Source organism: Aulonocara sp. 'chitande type north' Nkhata Bay, linkage group LG11 (genome assembly GCF_057382095.1).
Source record: "Aulonocara sp. 'chitande type north' Nkhata Bay isolate Kocher_YH1m ecotype deep benthic linkage group LG11, A_spYH_male_GT1.1, whole genome shotgun sequence".
Lineage (NCBI taxonomy): Eukaryota > Metazoa > Chordata > Actinopteri > Cichliformes > Cichlidae > Aulonocara > Aulonocara sp. 'chitande type north' Nkhata Bay.
In genome coordinates this window covers 19,652,510-19,669,156 of record NC_141354.1, presented here as the reverse complement: position 1 = coordinate 19,669,156, position 16,647 = coordinate 19,652,510, and the positions used below count along the sequence as shown (strand labels likewise).

The 16,647-nt window shown below is 36.0% G+C and overlaps 1 pseudogene across 1 annotated transcript; it reads left to right on the top strand.

Annotated features, from left to right (window-relative positions):
- Positions 1–524: 524 nt before the first annotated feature.
- On the top strand, positions 525–14,417 carry LOC147318826 (uncharacterized; annotated as a pseudogene). Its single transcript, XR_015131496.1, has 6 exons — positions 525–653; positions 8,439–8,875; positions 11,056–11,133; positions 12,325–12,441; positions 12,870–13,064; positions 13,151–14,417. The product of XR_015131496.1 is annotated as an uncharacterized LOC147318826 (transcript).
- Positions 14,418–16,647: the final 2,230 nt, after the last annotated feature.

Here is a 16,647-nt window from a genome sequence, read left to right as displayed (position 1 = left end):
GGACTTGGGACTTGACTTGAAAGTAGTCTGTCTTGACTTAAGACTCTGACTTGCCTGACTTTACTTGAGACTTGACTCGTGACTTGATGATATAGACTTGAGACTTACTTGAGACTTGCAAAACAATGACTTGGTCCCACCTCTACACCATCTACAAGAAACCATAATTAGGCTGATGCCAAAGACCCTAACCCTTGGGCCAAACTACAGATAGAAACCTATAGTCTATGGGCCAAGTTGGAAAAAAAACTCCTAAAAAACAGCACTGAGGGACAATAAATTGAATTATTTTGCTTCACAGTTTATAGTAAATTAACATTTAAAGTCTAATGTACACACTAGCCATCTGTTCACAACATATTCACCGCTCACAGTAATAGTATTATCTTTTCATCACACTGTAAAGTGTTTGAGGTTCTTCCAGCCAGACATGTATGCAAATTACATTCAAAGCCAAAAGCAGAAGTTGGTGTTAGAAACAGACTCGGGGGGAAAAAACAGCTTCTCTCATTTATGCCCTGTGGTTCAAATACAATACTCTTCTCTGTCTACGAGTCACAAAAAACCAAACAGAAAGACTGTAAGGATGGCAGAGGACGAGGTTAACTACTCATCAGTTGTATTTAAACCTAACCAACAACAAAAATCAGAAGGTAAGTTAAGCCTTTCAAATGCACTGTGTAAAGAAAAAGAGATTCATAAACTCAGAGTACTTGTGTAGTCTTTTCAGTATAATGGATGTGAAGATCAGAGGTGGGACCAAGTCATTGTTTTGTAAGTCTCAAGTAAGTCTCAAGTCTTTATCCTCAAGTCTCAAGTCAAGTCTCAAGTAATGTCAGGCAAGTCAGAGTCGAGTCTCAAGTCACTGGTGTAAAAGTCCAAGTAAAGTCACAAGTCTGAAATTTTGAATTTCAAGTCCTTTCGAGTCTTTAAAAAAAAAACAACGAAAAAAGCATGTTGCAGTTATGCTAAATGTAAATATTAGACCATGTAATTTTTAAATCTGTGTTTTTCTCAACACATGACAAAATAGTGAACTTAGAAAATATACACAAATTGTGAAATTGCACCTCTTTAAAATGCAGCTCAATTAAACCTAGCTCCAAGAATAATTTTCACCGACAGTTCTGAGATAAGCTGCATGTTATTCTTGGATGCGGTTGTAGGACCGGCTTTAAAATCGCATGACAAAAATATCATACACATTAAAAAAAACTGCATCACCAACGTAGCCTGGAAAACATTTGCTAGTTAGATGAAGTCAGCTATCTCATCTTAGCATATTTATATGCATATTTATAATCATACGGTTCTTGGAGTGAGTGCATACACTCATGAAGTTTAGTAACTTCCGGTCACTGCAACAAGCCCAGGTACAGTTTACCGCCGGATGGGTGCAGGACCTTGAAATGCACCGTGTAGAACGAAAGACCATCGTACGTATCATAAGTTTACCAGTCTCACAAATCGTCTTCATAAATATACATTCGTTAACCGTTTATTAATATAACCTTTGAGCTCAACGGTAATTAATTAGTAGTGGAAATAATTTCTGGTACCCATCACAGAAATGTAGCAGTGACAACAATATTGTATGCTGTAATCGTACTGGGCAATTAGTGATACAAAAAACCTGTTTTATCCTGTGAATAAAAGTATATGTTTTTGTCAATGTACCATAATAACAGAAGCGAAACGCAATATTGTGTCAGGACAATTCATTATTTATGCACAATAAATAAAGGAGCATAGCGCGACAATTTCTGTTCAGCGCCAGACTTGCTTGTAACCTATATCACCAATTATGTTATGAAAATGACGTATTAACTACTACAAAACACTGACCTTCGTGTAAATGCTTGGAGCAGACTAACCTGTGAGCTGGAGGGTTCTGGGACGTTATATTTGGTCTTTGAATGGCTGCAATCCAGTCGCCTCTTTGTTACTTCGGAAACATGGCTCGAACAATTTCTCTTCAACGAGGTAATCCGATAACAACCGATCTCTTTACCCGTCGGCTTCCCGTGGCTGTCATGCGACCGGCTATTGCAGTTAATAATACAACAGCTTCTTGACATTTTTGTGTTTCTTTTTATCGCTGTGTGACTGATTTCAATTGAAAGCCTGCGTGCGCTAGTACCGCTTGCCACGAGTTCCCAGAATCCTTTGCGGTTCTACCCGTGAATGACGTCACATTTTCAATCTCTATATAATATGCATGTTAAATTTTATATTTGGGGTAAAATATCAAGTCTTTTCAAGTAAACCGGTTCAAGTCCAATTCAAGTCCCAAGTCATTGGTGTAAAAGTCCAAGTCAAGTCACAAGTCTTAGAACATTTTTTCAAGTCAAGTCTAAAGTCATAAAATTAATGACTCGAGTCTGACTCGAGTCCAAGTCATGTGACTCGAGTCCACACCTCTGGTGAAGATACACACTAATATTTTCACTTCCTGTTTAAGCAACCTGCACCGAAAATTACAATGTGACCAAAAAATGAAAAAAGATTTCAGAAGAATGTAATGAAGCATATTTAAAGGTTTTTAAGGCAGTTGATCCTTTCTTCCTCTTAGGCAATAGTTATAAGACAGGGGAAAAAACATGGATTAAAGATACTGTAATGTTAAGTCCAAATAATGAAATAAGCATTAGAATGTCCTGTTATTTGATAACTTGTGATTACTAATTCATTTTTAAACCTTGAATCAAAAATCATTTTAAATATTTTTGAAAATTCGGGATAAATTAATTATGTCTTATTTTATGTCAATATTGATTCCCCTTCATCAAACCTGTGATTTTTCTTAGTGCCTGGATCCCAGGGTCTCCTACTGATGGTCAGTGTGCAATCTCTGTCAGAAGTCAAGGATTTAAGTCAGTGAGCTGTAGTGAGCAGAACCGATGGATCTGCAAGAAAAAAGCCTTAACTCTTTGAATACTGCAGTACAACGTCACATGACTCCTGGATGTTCTGAAAATATAATATTAATAATGATGTTCATATCAGTAAAAATATAAGTAAATATATAAATATATTGAAATATGAAGACTGCTTTATGATTTTTGTATATTTAAAAAAACATGCCAAGTATTTTAATTTTACTTAGAAAGAAAAAAGGAAGTAAATTAACCTGTTTTTGAAATCAAATAATTGCCATATTGTTACTGACTTTCTCTTGTTAACAAACGTTTTAAACAAAAGTTGTAGCTAAAACAACACTTTCCAAACTGCTGTAACATGATGAGGAAGAAAGAGAGCTGGCCTCTATATTTGGACTGTCAGCATCAGCCACAGAGCAGCAGAGAAGAACAGGAAGTTCAGCTCATATAAGTTTTATGTTTTGTATTTTATACATATTCTTTGTCAAATCAAGTCCAGTTTTTCAACATTGTTGTTATATTGTATTTGGTGGGGGTTTTAATAATTTTTGTTTTCTTTCAGTTTTACATTTTCCAAATTAGATTCAATTACTTTTCAGTGGCTCTATATTTTAATTGCTAACACATTCAATTGGAGGTTCACTGGTTTCTTGCAGGAGATGCAAAATAATACTAGCAAATCAAACACACAACCCTTGTGAGAAGGGAGCAGCTGAAAGTAACACACAGATTCAGTTACTTTCAGAGAAAAGTTATTAACTTGAGTTTAGTTTCTATTAGGCTCAATGCTAATTTTAGTTAAACTATAACATGGTAATAGTGTAGCACAGGGCAATATCTAAGAAGCCCAGAATGGTTATTGGAAATGTTTGCTCTGCATAAGTGAGTACATCCATAATTTTTCTTGCAAAGTCTGAAAATAAGTTGTTAAACAAAGTTTTTAGTTTAGATGCATGGTAGTTTGCTTACTCATTAATCCCAAGACAATCTTGTAGGTCCTTGTTTTGAGTTGTCGTCTGTAACCATGTTAAGATGCGCTTGATTCCTAAAATTCACTTTGAAAAATTTTGGCGATTTGAAATTTTACTGAAGTACATCGGATCTATTAAAAGCCTGGAAGATATAAATAAATGGTTTAACATGTGACTCGTATACATTTGAGCAGGTAACAAGCCCGAACCAAAGAACCAAGGTCACCCACAGTAATAACAGACACAAGTGTTGATTCAATAAATGCCCTGACATCTATATCACTATAATCACTAAACACTAAATCATACCTCTCACTATTATACACATACCTGTATGTGTAGACTAAGCACATAAAAGTGAGAGGTGATGGGAATAATTCATCAAAAGCTTTTTTTTCATCCAAAACATGATCTAAAATGGAAATTCTTGTTATTATAAATGTGTTTGACATTTAAAAAAAAAAAAAAGCAGTCACCACCAGTGTCTAATTTAATCTAATTAACATAACATTAACAACTGATAACCAACAGGTGGTGTTGTTTATGTTTTTGAATAAACATTTTATGAAAATACATCACTTTCTTTCTTCTTTTTTTTTTTTAGTAGAATGAAGATTTACGATTTGTTGTAGAGAACAGCTGTAGAGTTTTATGATCAGCTGCTTTGCAGCGGCGATACCAAACACAAGTACAGTACACTGTTTAAATGCCCTCAGAGGCAGTAGGCCAGCAGTGCCTGTTGGTGTAGGAAGTGTTTTCAGTATTTTTAGGAAGAACGATTCCTGTTGTTCTTCCTTCATCACTGCTGTAGTGTTGTTACTAGTTTATCATAGGAGTGTATCGGAACCACAACCATGTTGACCAGTGTGACGATAAAACTAGAGAGGTGAGGTTGAGATGGTCTGAACATGTGCAGTGGAGGGATAGTGGCTCTATTGGACAGATAATTTTAATTATGGAGCTGCCAGGCAACAGTAAATAAGGAAGGACATGCAGAGGATTGGTGCATAGTATAGTACATTGTAGTTTAAGCTACAACAGTAATTAGGTTTAGGTTTGCTGCTGGGCATCTTGTGATCTTAAAGAAAAATAATCCTGGATAAAAAAAAAAGTAGTTTACACATCCTCCTATGTTTATAATAGTTTCTATTGTGTGTCTGATCAATGTTTGTTCCTCCGTACTTACCATCTGTTCGACTTCCTTTACTGTCTTTCATGCAGTGCATGCTAAAACAAGCTTGAGCACCCACATACGTGCAAAGCCTGAAAAACCTGAAAAAAACCTGAAAAAGATATTGACAAATCGTTACATTAAAAAGGAAAATTGTGTGTTTGTTTTAAGGGTCTTCAGTCATGGCAAGAAAAAAAATGTCAATACCAAAAAAACAACAGCTGAGGAAAGGTGAACTAGCAGCCGAAGAACAAGCTGTAGATGAACTTTGTGGGTTAAAACTGCTAATAATCTGTCCTGTCACACCAACTCAGCATTGTTTCTTCTAACACAGCGATCAACAAACTTCTCTATCATGTTTAAAATTAGTTAAAAATGCTGTTTCACAATTTAAAAATACGCAAATGTTCCTTTATTTTGTAAGGATCACATTTTTCATAATGATTAATGTTTTTTGAACCACAACATGAAAAAGTATGATGAGACTTACAAAGAAATACAGTACATATAACAGTCATACATGTATTTGAAATTTCATCTTTGTGTCATGTTTATTCCAGTCTCATGTAAGGAAACCTTAAACCACAAAGATTTCTATTTTACAGCTTTTGTATTTAAAGTGTATAATTTAATTTACTTTTATGGCAAATTTAACTCACCAAGCTGCTTTTTGTATGTGAAAGAGAGTTGGTAAGTAGAAGAGTTCATACTTGAGTAATTGTGAAGTAAAGGTTTAGAAAGTCTGATTGTTTTTACAGAGGAAAGATACACTCAGCAGACTCATATAACCAAGTTTCACAGCCTCCTCCAGAGTAAATAGACTCAGCACATTCATAACTGAGGTAAACGGAGGAGTAACAACCTACACTATTTTTACAGCAGTCAAGTTTATTTGTCCTACAGCAGCCACCGTAGCTAGGATTATGCACTTCAACTGAGAAGTGCAGGAAAACTGAATTCAGCTGACTATGATCTGCAACCTACTAACAGCTAGCAGGGATATTTTCCACATTGTACCTTTAAGAAGAAAAACGGTTGGATGTATGAATCTAAAATCTAAATCGATGATTTCACATAGACATACGCAATTTGAATCTACCAGAGGTGTGGACTCGAGTCACATGACTTGGACTCGAGTCAGACTCGAGTCATTAATTTTATGACTTTAGACTTGACTTGAAAAAATGTTCTAAGACTTGTGACTTGACTTGGACTTTTACACCAATGACTTGGGACTTGAATTGGACTTGAACCGGTTTACTTGAAAAGACTTGATATTTTACCCCAAATATAAAATTTAACACGCATATTATATAGAGATTGAAAATGTGACGTCATTCACGGGTAGAACCGCAAAGGATTCTGGGAACTCGTGGCAAGCAGTACTAGCGCACGCAGGCTTTCAATTAAAATCAGTTATACAGCGATAAAAAGAAACACAAAAATGTCAAGAAGCTGTTGTATTATTAACTGCAATAGCCGGTCGCATGACAGCCACGGGAAGCCGACGGGTAAAGAGATCGGTTGTTATCGGATTACGTCGTTGAAGAGAAATTGTTCAAGCCATGTTTCCGAAGTAACAAAGATGCGACGGATGGCCTGGATTGCAGCCATTCAAAGATCAAATATAACGTCCCAGAACACTCCAGCTCACAGGTTAGTCTGCTCCAAGCATTTACACGAAGGTCAGTGTTTTTTAGTAGTTAATACGTCATTTTCATAACATAATTGGTGATATAGGTTACAAGCAAGTCTGGCGCTGAACAGAAATTGTCGCGCTATGCTCCTTTATTTATTGTGCATAAATAGTGAATTGTCCTGACACAATATTGCATTTCGCTTCTGTTATTATGGTACATTGACAAAAACATATGCTTTTATTCACAGGATAAAACAGGTTTTTGTATCACTAATTGCCCAGTACGATTACAGCATACAGTATTATTGTCACTGCTACATTTCTGTGATGCTACCAGAAATTATTTCCACTACTAATTAATTACCGTTGAGCTCAAAGGTCCTATTAATAAACGGTTAAGGAATGTATATTTATGACGACGATTTGTGAGACTGGTAAACTTATGATACGTACGATGGTCTTTCGTTCTACACGGTGCATTTCAAGGTCCTGTACCCATCCGTCGGTAAACTGTACCTGGGCTTGTTGCAGTGACCGGAAGTTACTAAACTTCATGAGTGTGTGCACTCACTCCAAGAACCGTATGATTATAAATATGCATATAAATATGCTAAGATGAGATAGCTGACTTCATCTAACTAGCAAATGTTGTCCAGGCTATGTTGGTGATACAGTTTTTTTTTAATGTGTATGATATTTTTGTCATGCGATTTTAAAGCCGGTCCTACAACCGCATCCAAGAATAACATGCAGCTTATCTCAGAACTGTCGGTGAAAATTATTCTTGGAGCTAGGTTTAATTGAGCTGCATTTTAAAGAGGTGCAATTTCACAATTTGTGTATATTTTCTAAGTTCACTATTTTGTCATGTGTTGAGAAAAACACATATTTTAAAATTACATGGTCTAATATTTACATTTAGCATAACTGCAACATTATTTTTTCGTTTTTTTTTTTTTTAAAGACTCGAAAGGACTTGAAATTCAAAGTTTCAGACTTGTGACTTGACTCGGACTTTTACACCAGTGACTTGAGACTCGACTCTGACTTGCCTGACATTACTTGAGACTTGACTTGAGACTTGAGGATAAAGACTTGAGACTTACTTGAGACTTGCAAAACAATGACTTGGTCCCACCTCTGGAATCTACTGACAATGAAGATTAAAAGTTAAAAATGAGGCTCTTCTATTCATAAATTCATAGCTGTTGTAACATGTTTGATCAAGATGAGGTAGAGGAAGAGTTGGCCACTACATTTGGACGTCATTAACAAAGCACCCTGTCAACGTCAGTCACAGAGCTGCAGTGAGGAACGGGAAGTCCAGCTTATGAAATGAGTCTCATGTTGTCTGTTTTACATATGTTGTTTTTCCAGTTTGTGTTCAGTGTTTTTCAGTTAATTTTCAGAGTGAATTATTTGTTTTGGTTAGTTTTATATATTTATATCCATTTTAGTTTTGTATATATCTTTTTGTTTATTTTGTTAGTATCAACTATAATATGTTTGGTATTTTTTAGATGTAAAAAGCTATCAGTTGTTATTGATTCACAGACTTTCTCATGTACACACCTAGAGCTTTATATTTATAAAGATCTAGATAGGCCAATGGTGCCTCATGTCATGTGGACAAAATCAGAAGCTGAATATAATCAACTGAAACATTACTCTGTGAAAAATACCTCCAAAGGACATTTTTCTCATTTTTTTCAGTTTACATGTTTTTTCTAGTTGCTTGTTTTCCAATCTTTAAATACGGCCCATTTTCTCATTTTCAGAATATTTTGGAACTTTCCACTCACAAAGGAACCAAAGCACCTGATATCAAACCGATCTTATGCATTCATTAAATACCATCAAATCTGCAGCAATTGTGCTGCCGATGCTATCATGCTGGTATGAACCAATATCTGTGAGTCATGTTTCCAGCTCCTTGTTGAATCTACGCCATGAAGAACCTGGTACTAGCTAGGTGTACCTAATAAAGTGTAATAAAGTGAAAGACATGGACAGCTTACTTTGTCAGCCAAAAGCAGAAGTTGCTAAATGAGATGGGTGTGACAGAGTTAAGAAACAACTTGCTCTGTGGCTGTAACGCGGTAGTATCTCTCTGTCTATAATCGCTTAAATCTCAACAAGACTGTAAGGATGGCAGACGAAGAAGTTAACTATGCCTCAGTCACATTCAACACCAAGAAACTATCCCGATCACAAGGTAAGTTAAGTTTTTCAAATATACTGCAAGAAGAAAAGATAAAGCCAACACTGCAAATTTACACAATACGGATGTTTTTTACTGGTGTTTTCTGCAGTAATAGAGGTTAGAAAAAAAACTTGTAGAAATCAGGTCCAAGTTAGATGTTAAGCTAACTATCCCACCAGAATATTGAGGGGATTCATTCAGATGCCCAAACGACCTAAACTGATAGGTTGGACATCTGACTTTGATGCATCCTGGTTGTGGTGGTGGCTGATGAGGGGGAGGTCGGGGTATCTGCTTGGACCGTGTCCACAACCACAACCCCTCCCCACTTCCTAAATGGATGGGAGAAAATGTAAAGAAAAATGTATTTAATTAAATAAATAAATAAAAAGTGTAAAAGTCACACTTTGTTGAAAGACGATGAACCATTAAGAATGAGTGTGTCCTCTGTGAACCAGTTCTAATCCACTGGAATTTACAGTATTATTTCATCTATCCATCCATTTCTTTAACTACTTATCCCATGCAGACTAGTTGCATTTGCATGATGTTTAACTACAGATACTTTTACTACAGCTACACTGAGCAAAGAACTATTACATCCAAATAATAAAAAAGCATTAGAAGGAATTTGACTGCAAAATAAAGGTTCAATATTTCACCACCTACCACTTCAAGATACAATAACTGATGTGAGCTATGCTGGACGGGCTGTGGACTAGTTGGGAACTTGTCCAAGGTTGGTTGAAAAAAAAAAGAAATTAAACAGAAATAAATGTTGGAGCCAGAACTGAAGAATGATTTATTAATTACTATCAGTCAAAGGTTTGAACGCACCTTTTCATTTAATGGTTTTTCATTATTTTTACTACTTTATACATTGTTATTCATGCTGAAGAAATCAAGTATGTAAAGTAAGATATATGGAATTATGAAGCAAAGAAAAAATTGATAAATGACTCTAAACAAATCATATATTTTAGATTCTCAAAGTAGCTGCTCTTTGCTTTGTTGACTGTGCTGTAAACCCTTGGCCTTCTCTCAATGAGCTTCATGATCCCCTGAGATAGTTTCCCCTTCACTGGTGTGCTTTATCAGGGTTTATTTGTATTTTAAGAACTGAAGGTCAATCAGTCCTGAAAACTGCTCGAACTTTGAGTGTGTCCTCAATTGCAGTTGCAAAAACCATCAACCATCGGTTGAAACTGGCTCACACGAAGACCAAGAATCACCTCTCTTGACTATTAAGGCTGGTTTATAGCCAGCAAGTTAACAGCACCTCAGATTAGAGCCCAGATAAATGCCACCCAGAGTTCCAGTAGCAGACACATCTGTACATTAACTGTTCAAGGAAACTGTGCAAATCAGGCCTTTATAGTCAAATAGAAACACAAGGAATGGACATTAGACCAGTGGAAACCTGTGCTTTGGTCTGGTGAGTCCAAATTAAGGTTGTGCTTTGTTGGTGACACTGTTGGAGATTTAATCAAAACTGAAGGCACACTGGACCAGCATGGCTATCACAGCATCCTGTAGCTACATGACATCACATCTGGTTCACGTTTAGTTGGAGCATCATTTATTTTTCAACAGAACAATGACCCCAAACACACCTCCAGGCTGTGTAAGGAATATTTCACCAAGAAGGAGAGTGATGGAGTGCTGCACCAGTTGGCCTGGCCTCCAGAGTCATCTGACCTAAACCCAGCCGAGATGGTTCTGGATGAGATGGACCGCAGAGTGAAGCAAGAGGGCCAATAATTGCTCAGCATCTCTGGGAACTCCTTCAAGACTGTTGGAAATCCACTTCAGGTGACGACCTCATGAAGCTCATTGAGAGAATGGCACGACTCTGCAAAGCAGTAATCAAAGCAAAGGGTGGATATTTTAAAGAATCAAGGATATTAAACATGTTTTGAGTTATTTCACACTTTTTTGTTTACTAGATAATTCCATCTGTGTTCATTCATAGGTGCATTCCTTCAGTTAGAATCTACAATGTAAATAATCGTGAAAATAAAGAAAGATCATTAAATGGCTGGTAATGTATATTTATACACATATCTACATGGACATCTGCTGCATTTATCTTTTTTGTTGTATTAATGAATAAAAGAAAGTTAAAAGAACTACTAAATAGGCACTATAAAGTCCTATATTTGTGAATACTAATAAATCTTTAAACCTTTCAGTTAAAAAAGAGGAGGAAACCATTTATGATGATGTGAAAGTGAAACATAAAGCAACGGAACAAACTCCTGACACAAACAGTGAGTAATAAAAAGAAATCACAAATCCACCTGTAATCATGTCTAACACTGCAAAGATTTTTTAAAACTTACTACAAGATGTGGTAATGAGTACTAATCAGCTTCTAAATTCATTTACAGTGTGTTTTCATGCTATTATCCTTCATGTTCATAAGGGTTGGTACGAGAGTACACTCTATAAAGGCTTTCATTGTAAAAGACAGGGGAGAGCAGGCCTTATACAGTACAGAATGCGTTCAGCTTGTCAAATTTACATAAATCTTCGATCGCTAGCAATGTGACTCTGAAGTGCTGTACTATATGTTTGTAAGTTTTCTCTCCAACAAACACAACAATGTTAACAAAATGGTTTGCACCGTCAAAGGCAGCTGCGGCTGCCTTTGGTTTCACTCTATAATAGGCTACTGGACTTATTTTTCTACCAGTTTGAAATTTGAGAATGTTTAACCTCCTACGACCTGGCGTCCATATATGTGGACATCACATTTTGGGTTATTTATACCAAAATACTCAATTTTGCTCTACAAGGGCCTGATATCCACTTACGAGGACATTATACTGCTACTGTTCTATCAAAAAGGTAAAAAAAAATCTGGTAAAACTTTGTTTTTACATTCATCGGGCCCCAATATGGCCAAGAGAAATCAAAAATGCATGCCGTGGAAGAGTTCGGGTCTTAGGAGGTTAAACAAGAGAGAAAAGTGTAAAAATGTCCATGCCTGTCTGAGTATGTAGTGTGTAGTGAGGCATTTTACAGCCATAAAACACCTATAGTAATTGTAAAAAATAAAGCTGACTACTTGGTTTCACCTACCATGATTTCACTTATCGCGGGTTATTTTTAGAACATAAATCCCGCGACAAATGAGTGACCGACCACTGTAAAGGAGTTTTCTGTATTAACTTTTTAACCACACATTGAATTTTACCATTTACCATTTATAGAAATATCTGTTTAAAACTGGATTATTTATTGGCAGAAAATTATTTACTTTAAAAAACAGTGTGTACATGTGCATTTTAGAGCCGATATGAGGCTTGAGCAGTGCAAGATTAAATAAAATACTTATTTTTTCAGATTTTTTTCTCTGGAAATGTATGCAACTTTTAATAACCAATAAACAATAATGACATTCATTCATTCAAGCAATGAATGTAAAGTAAGTAAAGCAATATATTTCTGTCCTGTAGACGTCTCGATTGACAACAGATCAGGCAGTAGACGTCATCACTATCAGCAGTTGGCCTGTTGTTTGGGCACATTTTGTGTCATTTTGGTGTTGGGCATCATAGCAGTCACAGTATACCGTAAGTATGAAAAAGATCAGTCAATACATACACTCAATTTAGAGCTCAGACAGATTTTAAAGCCTTTTTTTTTTTTTTTTTTTTTTACAAATTAACAGTCATACTTAAACTAATTTCTGTTAGTATTTGTAAAAGGAAAAAATGTCATTTCTGGAAAAAACTAATTACAGAAGAGAAAAATGCAAAAGATACATTTTAATGAATACAATTTTGACTACATGTAATATTTTTGTGATTAGTTTTTTATCTTTAGAGTCAACCTTCCACAAAAAAAAGATGCAACACACACAAAATCTGTGTATATGTGATTTGAGATACAATAATAAGCAATATTCTATAATAACAGTGAATGCAGTGTTTTTTAAGACAATCCATTAAAAAAAAAAAACATGTATGATGCGACCTAACATGAGACTCTACTCTGTTAGAAAAACAGGTGATGAACCTGACTGCAGAAAACCACAGCCTTAGAGAGAAAAATGAGCAGTTGGAGGCTCAGAATAAGGGGCTGGAGACAGAGAAGGAAAATCTAACAGAACAAATATGTGACATATCATGGAACAAGCTCAATATTAGTCGAGCTCAGTGGAGCATTGATGCCTACTGTCCCAAAGAAAATAACCGTATGTTCCAAATATATCATGTACAAAAATACCAAATTTAACAGAAATATGCAGTGATGTTTATTAACTGAGCTCTATCCTTGCAGACAGAACATGTAAGCCTTGTCAGAATGGATGGGATCATGTTGAGTCCAGCTGCTATGCAATTAATGATGCTGTCCGTGATCAATGGAAAACCTGGGAAGAAGCTCAAGAAAACTGCACAGGAAAGATTTCAGATTTACCTGTTGTTATTAATGAAGAAGAAAAGGTACTGAGAAAACTTTGTTGTTTTCCTCAGCTCCTGGATCGACCAGCCTCCTTCTGATGGTCACTGTGCAATCTCTGTACAAGACGAAGGATTTAAATCAGTGAGCTGTAATGAGAAGAACCGATGGATCTGCAAAAAGAAAGCTGTAGTTGTTTGAATACTGCAGTAAAAATATCATGACTGGTGGAGATTCTAAATACAAAAAAACAATGATATTACCATTAATGAAATCTTTAAATAGATTTTTTTTTAAATTGAGTTTACACAAAAAAAAAGTTTAACAAAACTGTACTGATTTTGTTTGCCCAGCAGAGGGCACTGCATTACTTCCCATCAAAGACAGTGGTTGTCTAAAGTATCTGTATTCTGGCATTTCTATATTTAAGTGACAATTATTGTTGTAAAAAAAAAATCAACCAACCAACTAAAGAAACAAACAAACAGTACTGAACAAAATAAGCTGAACTTCCTGTTCTTCGCTGTTGCTAAATGGCAGATCTTGACAGTGTGACTGATGACGGAAGTCTAAATGTAGTGCCGGTGTTGTGCCAAAAAGTGATTGCCTGCCAAAAAGTGATTTCCAATGTTTCCGTGTATTTTTTATGTGTAATATCTTTACGTATGTTGGTAAATAGACTTCGGTGAACAGCGTTTACAAAGGGGTTATATATAGAATTAAAAGATTATCTGTTTTTTCAAGTATCTTTATAACTCTGTGTTATTGTACTCACATTATAACCAATCCGGTCCTTTTTCCCCACTTACAATATTTTTACAGAACTATTGTAATATTTGCTGCCATTTCTGCTGTCTTACTCTTACAAAAGACATTTTTAATGTTAATGAGATTTTTTTTAACTGCATAAATAAAGGTTCTATAAAAGTCGCTGCCAAAAACTGATTGCGGCTTCTACCTTGTTACACGAATGTTGTTTGTGGCTCAATATGACTTTGTGTCATCCATGAGGGATGCATTTGACATATGTTTCACATATTATAGGCCAACAAGTTACTTATAGCAGTTTAAATACGAGCAATCAGTTTTTGGCAAATACCGGAAATCAGTTTTTGGCAGACAATCACTTTTTGGCACAACACCGGCTCTCCTCCTTCCACATCTGAATGTTGTTCTTAACTTGATTAAAACCATCCATTCATCCATTCTCTGCCGCTAATCCTTATCACGGTCGCAGGGAGGCTGGAGCCTATCCCAGCTGTCTTGAGGCGAAAGACAGGGTACACCCTGGACAGGTCGCCAGTCTGTTGCAGGGTAACACATAGACAACCATTTGCACTCACATTCACACCTATGGGCAATTTAGAGTTTCCAATTAACCTATCCCCACTAACTGCATGTCTTTGGACTACTGGAGAAAGCTGGAGTACCTGGAGCGAATCCACGCCATCATGCGGAGAACATGCAAACTCCACACAGAAAGACTGATGGTGGAACTGAACTCAGGACCTTCTTGCTGTGAGGCAACGGTGCTAACATGGTAGATGATGAACACAGGTCAAAAGGGTCAACACTACCAGTCCACTCTCCTTGAGGCTTCCACAAAATTCAGACAGAATCCACACATTCCCAAATCCAAAGTAGAATCACCTCACTACTCCATGTCAGGCAATCTCCACACAAACCTGGTCACAGGGACAGACAGGTAAGAATTTCTTAGCAAACAGTTTTCACAGCAACAAGAATAGAAGCCAGGCTTCACTAAGTGTTTCACTCGGTGATATCTGATCTTCTGCTACTTTCTTATGAAGCTGCCTGGACAGGATCATCAGAAGAAGTTGCGTGATTGTGACCAGGTGTGTGAGCTAGAAGGTGCAAAACCAGCCATGTCCTCACAATGCACACTTGCCGCCGCGCACACACATACAGACGTATTTGCCAGAAGCAAGAACTTTGAAGCTCAGAATGGTTATTAGAAAAATCTGATCCACATAAACTCCATCATGTTCCACTAATCCCAATTTTTCTAAAAATGTCTGAAAAACCAGTTATTTATTAGCTTGCTAGCTATTCCTAAATGTGCCACATGTTTTGAATGTGCAAAAAAGAATTTTTTCTGAGGTTGGGAATATTTATTTAAAAGCTTTTCTAATTTAAATCATTCAAAACAGAAAACTTGCTTTTAGACTGAGAACTTAATCTTAAACAAAAGTGTTCACTGGAAGGCACATTATACAGACAAAAATGACTCTATCCACCACAAATCTAATATCTGTCTAAATCTTATGTGTGAGTTCTGGGGCAATTCTAGGTTCAAACCTTTAGAGGAGGCTCAGCTCCCAGTCATGATGTCATGCATGCATGCCTTGTAATTAATATTAATTGAACATGCTGCCTGCAAATGTCATCAACTCTTTCTACATTTGCAAACCTTTGCAAACATTTGCAAATTAGTTGGATGACCTATTGTAGTGTCGAAGAATAACTCAGAGTGAATAATCAGAGATTTCAATCTAATCCATCCATTTTAGGATGGAGACTTTAGTTATCAAATCCAAAGCAAAGGCTCAGTCGTTAAAGAAGTTAAAGAACTATTTGTGACAGATAAGAAACATGTACAACATCATTTTAGTCTCTTAACCACATAGAGGCAGTTCATCATCAGACACTGGAAAATCACCTGTCCATGGACCTGCACAAGGAGAAAACTGGTAATAATGTATTAGTATTGTATTGTATCTTTATTTCAGACATATACAGAAAAACCAATATATAGAAATACACATATTTGCATTTACATGTACAAATATGAATATATATGTAAATACACACGTATATGCTCAGACAAAACAAAGAGAAAGAAAATAAATAAAATAAAACAAAGTCTAAATGATATCAAATTACAATTATTAAGTCTGAAATGGAGTAGGAAGAAGTATATACATACTTATTAATCCCTACCCCATGCTCAACATTCTATTGAATCCCACTTTTCACTGTTACCCCTAATTCCTTCATAACTTACCCCACACTATAAACAAGGAATGAAGGAAATGTATAAAAATAGCTACAGTGATAGATATAATTTTGATGCAATTTAGCATAGTTATACATACAATGGGTCATCAACTTTATCAGTTTCATATTCTCCCAAAAGCAGTTTTCGAAACATCTTTATGAACTGACTAATGCTTGAACATTGCAGTAGGTCCACAGGAAAACTGTTCCACAGTTTTACCCCACAAATGGTAATACAAAAGGTTTTAACCTTTGTCCGTGCTTTAAGAGTCTTCAGATTTAATTTTCCCCTCAATTCACAGTCTCTGTCAAAAAACATCATCTGTACATTTCCTGGTAACATATTGTATCTGGCTTTG